Consider the following 12,101-nt stretch of genomic DNA (forward strand, 5'->3'; position numbering starts at 1 on the left):
TTGCTAAATCTGTTTGGGCAGCAATTCCCTATGTGTTTGTTGTGGTAGGGTGTTACTGCATGCAGTGTGGTCTGGCCATGGTGTGGGCCTTGACACTTACAAGGGTATTTGCTCATGCTGCTGAGCAGGCCTCAGATACTCTCAGGTGCATCTTTTATCAGCCTCATGGAATGGTACATAGCAGTGGGATACTCCAATGACATATTCTGATATTCTGCAGTTGTGACTGTGGGTTATTTCAAGCATATGTATTAGTACACCATTTGTGACATGCAGGTGGTGCATACCTTCAGTCATTCATAGTTACCATTTCATGTGTAGTTACACCTTTCTGCCTACTGTTAGTACATTTGACAGGGTGTCAGTGGGGCACAGTTGACATTTGTTTTCACATCAGGGACATCCCTGTAACTCAGTCACAGTTGCTATGTCTGATCTCTTAACTATTCAACTATGGCAGTGTTTATCCTGCTCTGAGTATGTGTGTGGCTTGCCAGATACTACTGATACATTATTTTCCTAGTAGCTACCAACTAGCATGACTGTTTCTCAGCACACAGTACTATTTTACAAATCCACTAGATTTGACAGTAAATATACATGTCATGCTTTGTGTACTCGACTTGCTATATTCCTTTACATTAATTCCTACTATTTTATGATATATTTCTTTCAGTACAATGTTCTTGTATAGCAGTCATGGCTTAGTGGTAAGTCATGCAGACTAGTGTTTCCAAGGTCCTGGGTTCGAGACTGAGGGAGGTATTTTATTTTGTTGCTGAGAAAACTACAGGCCTTGTCATTCAGAGTGACTAAGGCACTTTTAAGCAGTTGTAAGTGGGTTAGCGCTGGTTTGCGCAGAGGTCACGCATGTGCACTGCCGCTTCGCTTTGCGCACACACACTTAGCTAAGCGCACAGAAGTGCACACCCGCTTACTACTGCTTAAATGTGCTTACTCTCGCGCACACCTGCGCTATTTTCTTTTAAAGAAAAGAAAATGGGGAGATAGGAAAGTGGTGAAAAAGGGGGCACAAAGAGGGTAGGACAGTAGGAAAACAAGCTCGGGTTTTGCAGGAGGGATGTAGGAAAGGCCCATAGCTGTCCATTTCTTCATCAGCAACAGCTGTGCATATGTTTGTAATTTGGTGTGAAATTTGAAACCTTCCACCCCTGAGAGAGGTGTGAGGACAACAATAATATTTGTTGTACAGCCAATTGTAATTGCCAGTTTACATGTCCAGCAGACATGTGTGCAAAATGGGCAGCTATGTATGGGGCGTAATTTTTTTGTGGGTACAGAGTGCCCTTTTTTTTTTTTTCAGGTGAGAGTGGTATGTCAGGTATGGGAAGTCGGTATAGCTGGGGAGGTAGGTAGGGGAGGATAACAGACAAGACAAGCAAGACGCATACAGGGGTGGTGTATGACACATGTGGGGGGGTTACACAATTGACGGGGATGGATGTTTGGATATCTCGAGCCCATGAGCCCACAGATGGCAACAGTGGAACTGAGATCCCCGCCCATGGGCAGTTGCCACTGTGCCTTCATTGCCCAGGACGGGGCTGTGCTGGGGGCTGTGTAGGCCGGGCAGCAGGCACACCCGTGAGTTGTGCCACCCATGCCTCAAGCTGGCGTAGGGGCCCAAGCACAGCGTGCAGGATCTCCCTACGCACCACAGTCCGGACACTATGGAGGGTGAGTGGATGTTCTCCTCCAGCCACGCTTGCAGAGGGGGGACAAACCCCATCCCCTGCAGCACTTCCACCTGCAGGTGGCACAGGGCCACCAGAGGAGGGTCCGGCCTGGGCACTACTGCCAGGTGCACTCGCCAGCTGAGGTGGGAGAGGTGGGTCCGCTGGAACCCGCCTTCCCTGTCGTCCTATGTTTTGCATTATTTAGTGACAGTTTGGGTTAGTAACGTGCAATACCATTCGCAATTAGTTGTAACAGCATGCATTAGTATTCCCATTAACCAAACACCCATAAATTCAAGCCGTTGAATAGCAAGCATAACACATGCATAATTTGAACAACAGTACACATTCCAACAACATGCAGGGTTGAGTGATGGCAACAGGCCATCAGGTTTGGATGTATGAACAGGACACATGCATCAACGTACATGCAAATATGTATGAACCAACAGGACAATTGTCCAGGGGTGTTAATTGTGAATACACATACCCATTTCACGTGGAATGGATTATTTGTGGTTATAGGGTAGGGTGAAGAAATATTTCATTAACAACTTCAAATACCTATACATATGCTGTACATTTCTACTAGCTGCAGATATATACATACTACAGGTCTGACTACAGTTTCCTATGTGACAACTTATTCATGTTGGTGATAGGAATGTTACTGCTACATCAATATACATTTCATTTTTATTCATACACATTCATATCTGGCTCTGTTCAGGTACATCATCCTGCTACATTTGCTTTATATGGCTCTAGACAACTGTGGATGTTTGGTATTTCATACAACCATACTATCTGCATATTGCAAACTGAGAGCAACATATCCAGATTTTGGGACACACATTCCAGCTTCAGTACTTTTTCAACACATGTTGCTGTTTGGTTGTGCCTGTCACATTCATTTCATTCTGTACTGACTGCAGTATACTTTATTCAGGAGTTATTACTACTTTATTGGTGGATTCATACCTCTTTCTCACACTCTCTCACTTGTTTTATTTTTACAATTCAGGATGGTACTTAATTCTAGGCTTTATTGACATGTTTTACTTAGTTATAACAATCCTTTCCAACAGTCTCACTTGTGTCATGTTTCAGAATTTAAACAGGGATATATTTCACACGTGTTTTACTCAGCTTCTGTAGCTGTACTTTTCAGCCTGCTGCAGGTTATGTACTATTATATTACAGGTGGAACATCTTTATTTCAGACTTGTTTCATTTTTATTTTTGGATTACAGGCTGCATCACACTTATGTAATCAAACAATACTAGCAAAATCTCTCTTACACTGCTACTTGCACTTTTTATTAATAAGTGACTACACTGCACTCTTTTGCAAGCTGTCATACTTATATTTTTTTACAGTTACAGGGAGAGAATTACTGACCTGTCTGGTGGCGCAACCGCACCAGCCTATCGGCATAGGCTCAACGGTTCATGGAACGGACACCTGCAGCTGTAATATAAATGAAGTAATATTGGAATACACATCTCCATAATATCAGCTAGGTTAATTTCTTACATAAATAATTACATGTAACTTACTCAGTAGTGGGGCGTTGGGCATTTGCCGGGCCTCCTGGATCCAATGGTTCAGTTGGTCCTACTTCCGTCTCTTCAGGTCCGCATGGTGGTGATGGACCTGTTCACCAGTCCTTGGTATTCCTGTGGCACTGGTGAGATCATGTGCCAACCGGTCCCACGCCTCAGCCTTATATGCTTCCCACAGGACCTGGCCCTGCATGAGTTGGGCCTCATGATCATGGACAAGGAGCCAAACTATATATTTGGACTCCTCAACACCCCACCTCTGTGCTCGTAAGCAACTACCCTCTCCTACACCTGCCATCCTGACTGCAACTCGGTTCCACAATCAGTTATTCTGTGTATTCCCACCTATGGGGCTTATATATGCCGTTTTTCCCGCACTTATCTGTGATTGGCCATTTTGGAATTGTATCAGCTTCACAAAACCTGCTTTGTCATGCTCCTCTTTCCATTCATTCCTATATATATGCTATTACTGCATTTCTAAGTGCAACTGTCATGGCTTAGTGGTTCAGTACTTTGACTATGGTGCATGGTATCCTGAGTTTGAGCCTGGCCATTGCTTTTTATATTTTATGACTGTCTACACAGGCCAGGAGGTGTGTCTGTGTAAAGGCAATTTTGATACAGCTTGCTCAACGTTGCTCGTCGGTTAGCTTGTTGGCGCGGTGCGCAGCTCCACGCAAACGGGGCACGCTGGCTTATGCGCCGTTTGGCTGTCAGAACACATATTACGCTCAGCTCAGCTACAGGCACACAGTTTCAGCGGTTGGAACTCTGCTCAACCCCGGCCACTCCTTCTACACCTGCTAAACCACTACTCACCTACGGGCACTCATTTTACACCTGTTAAAACACTGCTCACCTACGGGCAGATATACTCAGCTTGTTAGAGTGTAGCTCAGCTATGGGCATTTCTGACATTTCTTCTTTTTTTTATTTCACACATTTCTTCACAATACATGGCCCATTTCATTACATTTTACATAAAAATAATTTTATAGATGTACATATATGTCAGGGAATTGTTTCCTGCTTATTTCACTAAAAATAAAAATTGATGTTGTAGGGGCTTAAACCATGACTGCCTCCTCTTCAGCTGACGTCTCTACTGCTACGCTATTGCTTCTTGGCTTACGTTGCATATTTAGTTCTTATATGCTTTTCCACTGACTGCTAACTGTGGCTAAGCGACGGGCACGCCCGCGCAAACGAGCACACTCACGGGCAATCATCTTTAAAACTTATAAAAAAAACTATAAAATGTTCATTTTTACATTTTATGTTCATACTCTGTGGGGGCATGTGTTGTGTTGTGTTTATTCACATTTACACGGACTCTGTCGTGGGGGTTTACTTTCGGGAATTTTACTCTTCTGGGGGCGTGTAAGTTTGCAGGGCTCGCCCTATGAACACGCCGCCTACTGTCTTACACGGACCGTGTTAACATTAGGTGTGATTCAGCATGCCCTTATGCATATGCATGGCATGCTGACGTCACACCATTTAACTGCAGCCTCCGTGTAAGCCTTGTAACTCTTACACGGAGGCTTTGTGAATCCTGCCCATTGTATTTTCACAACTAAAACTTGACTGAAAATGTGCATTTCAAGTAACAAACTTGTCATGTGATACACGTGACCATATTACAATTACAAAAATACAAAATAATCGACTTTTAAAAAATGATCATGCAAAAACTATAGATAGCGAAGAATACAGGTAGCATGTAAAAAAATAACTTTTCTCAAATCTTCCACACGCAAATCATGTGTATGGTGCTACTAGGCATTCAACCTGTGATTCCTTTGGGGTTGTCTGTGTGGCTAAGTGCCTGAGCTGTGTTGGTAATGAAACTACGAAGCTCTTTCAGCATATTTACAAGCACGTATATTCTATTCATAACAAAGATGGGGTCCACTGCATTCTTCAAGTGTTTGACCAGCTGCCTGTAGATTAACAAATTTGTGTTTTTTTTATTGTAGATCTTGTAAAAAAGATTTACGGGATGGTACACTACATAATAAATTGGAGGTTAAAGAATTATAGAAGCGACTCATTAAAAGCAGACAGTGCATCTGGTTTGAAAGAGCATATTAATAATAAATTTGTTTTCAAGCTCATCTTGTTAGATAGTTTTATGATAACGATTTTTTGTATGTTATTTATGTTCTTTGTTACATATACTTATTTGTTTGACCCATTTTTAAAAGTTGAACATTTCTGTTTTTTTAATTATAATATGGTCACATAACATGGATCATGAGAAGTTTACTGCTTAAACTGCAAGTTTTTTAGTCATGCAGACGTCATCCATATGGTTAATGGATGAAAAGCTATGTAAACAGAAGCTGTTACTTGCCCTATTACAACTTTTTGGGTTTAATTGCTGTATCTACATACAAACAATAACCAGTGACAAACATAAAAGTACATGTTAAATTGTATCTATTTTGAAGGCCATTTAGGCCCCTCCGCTGCTTTAGCAGCACCTATTAGCAGCAGGGGAATATTATCTGAAACAAAAAGCACCAAGCAGGTACTACCTGAAATGTGAAAGTATCAAACGGTTAGCTCAAATCAAGAGGATGAAAGATCGACTTCCCATGAGGCTCATAACTAATAGCTGCTCAGTTACAGCATTCACAAAGCCCTTTAGTACACAAAATAGTACATATGACACTACCAGCCACTCCACTTTGAACTACTTCACCTTCCCGATCCACCACTGGTGCATCTCCAGCTCTGGAGGGTAGTACTGGGGACACAAAAGGTAAAAAAGGCAACTGAGCAGATTCAAAATGGGTGGAGGATATGCAAATAGGCCAAAAATAAATACATAAATAAATAATTTGTATTTCTACCAGCAATTACAGTGAATCACATTGCCAATGTTCTCTTGTGCTCAGTAACAGAAATATTGTAAGCTGTTTAAGTGCAGTACAGGAACAAAACATGACAGCTACAGTAGCAGCATGTTTGTTCATTACAATGCTTTGGACTTCCCTAGTACTTTAACTTGCCCACTCTTCCTTGCAGAATTGATTTTTTGCTTTGTTTTAATATACTGTGGGAAGGTCAATGCACCTCATTGAGAAGGAAGTTGTCACCACTGGTGCTAGTAACTTGCAGAAACAGTTGAACTTCTCTCCTTCATTATGGAGGAGGTAATGCATTTGCTTAAAGCAGCCATATGCATGATAGTTAGTAAAACAGAACATAAAATGTCATTATTACTGAAATAAAACAGTCTCCCGGATTTATGAAGCCCTTTATTGCATACAGCATTAGTCTAAGAGCTATTTTCGGCAATATGAAGGCGTGCGATCCAGGAATGAGCTCCCGGGACGTGCATGTGAGCTCTTAGACTAATCCTGCACAGACTCAGCTCCTGTATGCAAATTACCCTTGTTTGCAGGTGAAAACCATGTAAATGAGGATAATTTGCGATACAGGAAGCCGGCAGCTGTCTGTGCCAGATGAGTGTAGTCTGCAGAAATGTACTCAGTAACCAGGTACATTTCTGCAAACTACAAAATGGAGCTATGACAGCTCCAAATAAAGGCTGCATATCATTGAGGAAGCATGCCAATGGCCAAATAGAAGGCCATTGGCATTGCAAACTGTTTAAAAAATAAAAAAAATAACTTTTATTTTTTTTCGCCAATCTCACCTGTTTAAGCATAGGGCAGCGGCGTACAAATGGGATCAGGGGGATAATAATAAATTAAACCTAAAATAAGCATTCAAACTAAAAGCAGTATTCTGCCATGCAAGTCAATGGCAGGCAGAAGACAACCTGGCTAGTGAGTAATGGTTGCTAAGGGGGGGAGGCTCAGTGTGGGACATGTAACTATGCTTTAGCAGGCAATCCTATGCAAATAGGTTCATAGGTTCATAGGTTCATACTAGGCTATCTGCCCAAGGGCATTTATAAGCCTAGCCCATAGTTATGTGGCTTTCGCCACCCCTTTAGTTTGAATAAAAACTATGCCTATCATTTTGCTGTGCCTCTGTCAAGCAGTGACACTGAAGTAATCCCTGGGGTATATCTGCAATCTCCCATCCATTGGTCAAGATTCCTCTTGAACAAGGCCAGAGAGGTGCTCTGCCTCACATGTACCGGGATTTTGTTCCACAGCATAGGGAGTCTCTGGGTGATGAATCTGTCCCTCCAGCACGTTCTATTTATAACTGTGTCAAGGTTTGACAAATGAGGGGAAAGATAGTGAATCCCGGTTTGCCCCAGGGTGTGAGGCAGGTCCCAAGACTTTAAGAGTTGGGTGCAAGACTAGGATATAGGTGACATCATGGGGGTGTGTGTCAGGCATACTGTAAGTGGATTGGAGCCGTGTGGCACTGGATTGCTGCTAGCTTAGCACAGCTCAGCTAGGGGTGTATCTAAACCTGTCTAGCACTCTTTACAAAGTGTAAATGGGTGTGCGTGCCACGAACCGGGTTTTACAGGAAGAAAAAGGAAGTTAAACCAGGAAAGAGCAGCTCTGTGCACATTTGAGCACTCCATTTGTGTGGCACGCACACGGGCTTAAACAGGGAGGCAAAGGGAAGGGAAAACAGCAGTAGGAAGGCAATCAAGGAGAACTAGCTTAGCTGGCAGGTGAAATGTATCAGAATCAGCCAGTTACACAGGCAGCAGACCAGCCCAGCACAGCATACCACTATAAACTATGCAAACACCTTTCCCCCTTGTTTTTTCCCCAAAACTCTGCACCACTGGTGTATACGAATGTGGAAATTCTACAAAACGAAAGCAAGAGAAAAAATGTTAGGGGCTGCTTTTGCTATCATAAACCAGCATGTACAAGATGCTGAGGGTGGTGAGGATGTGAATGCTGCTGAGCAACCCACAGTGATGAGACGGAGAAGAGTGTACAGACCCAGGGTAACCTACCAAGGGCCACATGAGCTGGAGACAGTGGAGTACTATAGGGTGGACAGGGACCTCCTACAGCAAATTGTTGAGCTGTGCCGGCCATGCCTCACACACAGAACTAACAGAGGGAACCCATCCCAGTGGATACCAAGGTATGTGTAGGCCTAGGAATACTAGCTACATGTACCTTCCAAAGGCCAACTGGGGATATGATGGGGATTTCACAGGCATCAGCATCCAGGGTACTCCACTATTTCCTGGATGCCATGTCAGCACATGTCGGTGAGCACGTATATTTCCCCGTCACCTGTGAGGCGTTGGCCAGCAATATGCATCTCTTCCACCAAATAGCAGAATACCCTGAGGTAGTGGGTGCAATAGACTGCATGCACATATGCATCAAAGCATCACTTGATGAGCGGGGTAGGGTCTACATCAACCGCAAGGGCATCCCCTCCATCAACTGCCAGGTCGTGTGTGATGCCCAGGGCATAATAATGAATGTGTGTGCTGGCTGCCCTGGAAGCTATCACGATTCCCACATCTGGCATCTGACGCAGCTGTACCAGAGATTTGCCAATGGGGACATCCCACACAGTCACCTAGTGGGGGATGCTGGATATGCACTGGAGCCATGGCTGATGACACCCATCAAAAATGCACACACACCCAAACAAGAACTCCATAATGAGGTACACGCACAAACACGAATCATAATAGAGTGTGTGTTTGGGATGCTCAAGCCATGGTTCCGGTGCCTGGATGCATCTGGTGGAGCCTTGCAGTACTCGCCAACTACATGTACCCAAATTGTCCTTGTATGTGCCATGCTACAGAATATGATCCTGTGGAAACAGCTGTAGCAGGAACAGCATGGGGCAGGGCCATACAGCCCCCCACCATTGCCAAGGCCTCCACAGGCACAGAGTGACTTGGAGGAGGAACAACCTGAGCCTGCCCCGGTAGGCAGAAGGAGGCGTGCCCAGTATGCCCTGGCCTTGGCAAAGAGGCAACGCATAGCACATGCATTGACACAATAGGGACCCAGGGAATGACACCTGTCTCTGACTCGCACATACAGTAAAAGGGATGCAAAACATGACACTGCCTGTGCTCAACCATGTATAGGGAGTGTACTATGTGCATCTGACATAGGCAGCTCTGCAGCACCACCCTCAATACTGGGACACCCACAAGGTAAGTGACTCACACATGCCAGTTGGGGGGGTCACACACCAAACAATAGTTACAGCCAGCAGGATAGGTGTAGACAAACACAAACAAATGTTGTACTATGGCCTCTGAATCAGCCCTATGGATAAGTCCTCCCCCAGGCCTACATGGACAGACTACAGCAGGCCAGGCAGTTGGATGTAAGTTGAGAAGACTAGGAAGTCAGAAACTAATATGTAGGTAATTAAAGCTAAGATCTGCAGTCAACTGGTATGCCTCTAGCCAGCACGATAGTTAAGACTACAGACTGAAATGGAGTACCCGACATACCAGTACAGTCCTAGCAAATGTGTATAAGTGTCAGGTGTGCCCTCCCATCCTACGTACACTTATACTAACAGTCAGGTGTGACCCCCCACTCCTGCGTAGAAATGTAGAAATAGTCAGGTGTACCCTCCCCCCATCCTACATAGAAATATAGTAACAATCATGTGTGCCCCTGCCAATCCTGTGTAGAAATGTAGAAATAGGCAGGTGTGCCCCCCCATCCTACATAGAAATATTGTAACAGTCAGGTGTGGCCCCCCCCAAACCTGTGTAGAAATGTAGAAACAGTCAGGTGACCCCCCCGCTATGCAGAAATGTAGCAACAGTCAATGCCAAATGGCCGATGAATACCCTGCAGACACAGCATGCTACCTGTCGGTGTACAACACAAAGGTCAACACTGCAGTACAAACTACTTGGACTTGATCCACTCATGTAATACAAATGGCCATACCGGGCATGCTCACACACCTAGAGGAATGAAGGCAATGTCAGTCAACAACATACTGAAAGGACATACTGGGCATGCTCACACACAAACACATGAAGGCCATGTCTGCAAACAACAGTAGACAAGACATATCTGCAGTTGCAGTTCTTAGTGCAGACACATCAGTATGCACCACTCCTGCCTTGCACACACAGTGGATAGGAATACAGACATATATGTAAGGACAACACACTATAATAAGCCAAAGGTAGATGGGCATAGATGTGTGGAAGAGGGTGACCATGACAAGGAGCCATCCGGGTCTGTCTCACCCAGCACACAGCCAAAGGGCCCCAAACACATGAGGTGCAGATGTCACTCACTGCAGATACTAGCCACCAGTATCTGTCAGCATGACAGACTATGTAGTGCAAGTGCCAGCTGTAAAACATGACTGTACAAGGAAGTAGTCATCTAGTAGCTGTATACATGTACCTGTGACATATGACCCCGTGTGTGCCCACATGTGGCATGTCAACCCCTACATGAATGGGTTATGGCCCATGCACACGCTGCCCTCCCCATAGCAGTATTATGACAAGCCTGCTGAGGTCATCCAATGTGAAATACACCTTTGGGAGAACTGTAGCTTAGTAATCTCCATGGTGCGTCCCATAACTGCGTACTGTGGTAGTGATAAACTAGTTAGGTAGTAGTTCTAACCCCAGACTTGGCAACAGTGTGTTTGTGTGCGTGTCTGTCTGTCTGTCTCTGACTGTGTAGAGAGAAATGCCTTTTAGGCTACTCACCGTCCGTACAATTCATACACTCAACTTTGGTAAGGCTGCTGATGAAACTCACCTAGAAATACACCTCTGGGAAACTCATAACCCAGTAATCTCCATAGTGTGTCCGGTACCTGCATACTGCTGTAGTGTGATAAAGTTGTTAGGTAGGTGTTCTAACCTCAGACCTAGTATCTGTGTGTGTCTGACTGAGAAGAGACCAATGCTTTTTAGGCTACTCACACTCCATGCAATTCATATACTCAACTTTGTCAAGGCTGCTGATGTCACTCACCTAGAAATACACCTCTGGGAAGATTATAGCCCAGTGATCTCTGTAGTGCATTCTGTAACTGTGTAATGCTGTTTGTGTGATAAAGTAGTTAGGTAGGTGTTCTAACCCCAGACTTGGCAACTGTGTTTATTTGTGAATGTGTGCATCTGACTGAGTAAAAAGCAATGCTTTTTAGGCTACTCACACTCCGTACAAATCATATACTCAACTTTGACAAAGCTGCTGATGGCACTCACCTAGAAATACACCTCTGGAAAAGTCATAATCCGATAATCTCTGTAGCATGTCCTGTAACTGTGTACTGTTGCAGTGTGATAAAGTAATTAGGTAGGTGTTCTAATCCCAGACTTGGAAACTGTGTGTGTCTGACTGAGTAGCAAACAATGCTTTTTATGCTACTCACACTCCGTACAATTCATATACTCAACTTTGGTAAGGCTGCTGATGTCACTCACCTAGACATAAACCTCTATAAAGGGTGTAGCCCAGTAATCTCTGTAGAGTGTCCTGTAACTGTGTACTGCTGTAGTGTAATAATGTTGTTAAGTAGATGTTCCAGCCCCACACTTGGCAACTGTGTGTGTGTGTATGAATCTGACTGAGTAGCAAACAAGACTTGTTAGGGTACTCACACTCCTTCGAATTCATATACTCAGCTTTGGCAAGGTTGCTGATGTCACCCACCTAGAAATACACCTCTGTGAAGGTTGTAGCTTAATAATCTCTGTAATGTGTCCTGTAACTATGTACTGCTATAGTGTGATTTAGAACTGTGATAGGGTTTCATCTCCACCCATGGCAGTTCTGGATGTTTTGTGTGTGTTTCAATGTCTGTGTATGGAGAAATGCATTATAGGCTACTCACTCACAGTACATTTCAAATGCCTTACTTTGGCAATCCTGCTGATGTCATTCATTGTGAAATACAGCTTTGGGT

This window comes from Protopterus annectens, chromosome 1.part2, assembly GCF_019279795.1.
Source record: "Protopterus annectens isolate FY-2018-M chromosome 1.part2, PAN1.0, whole genome shotgun sequence".
Lineage (NCBI taxonomy): Eukaryota > Metazoa > Chordata > Ceratodontiformes > Protopteridae > Protopterus > Protopterus annectens.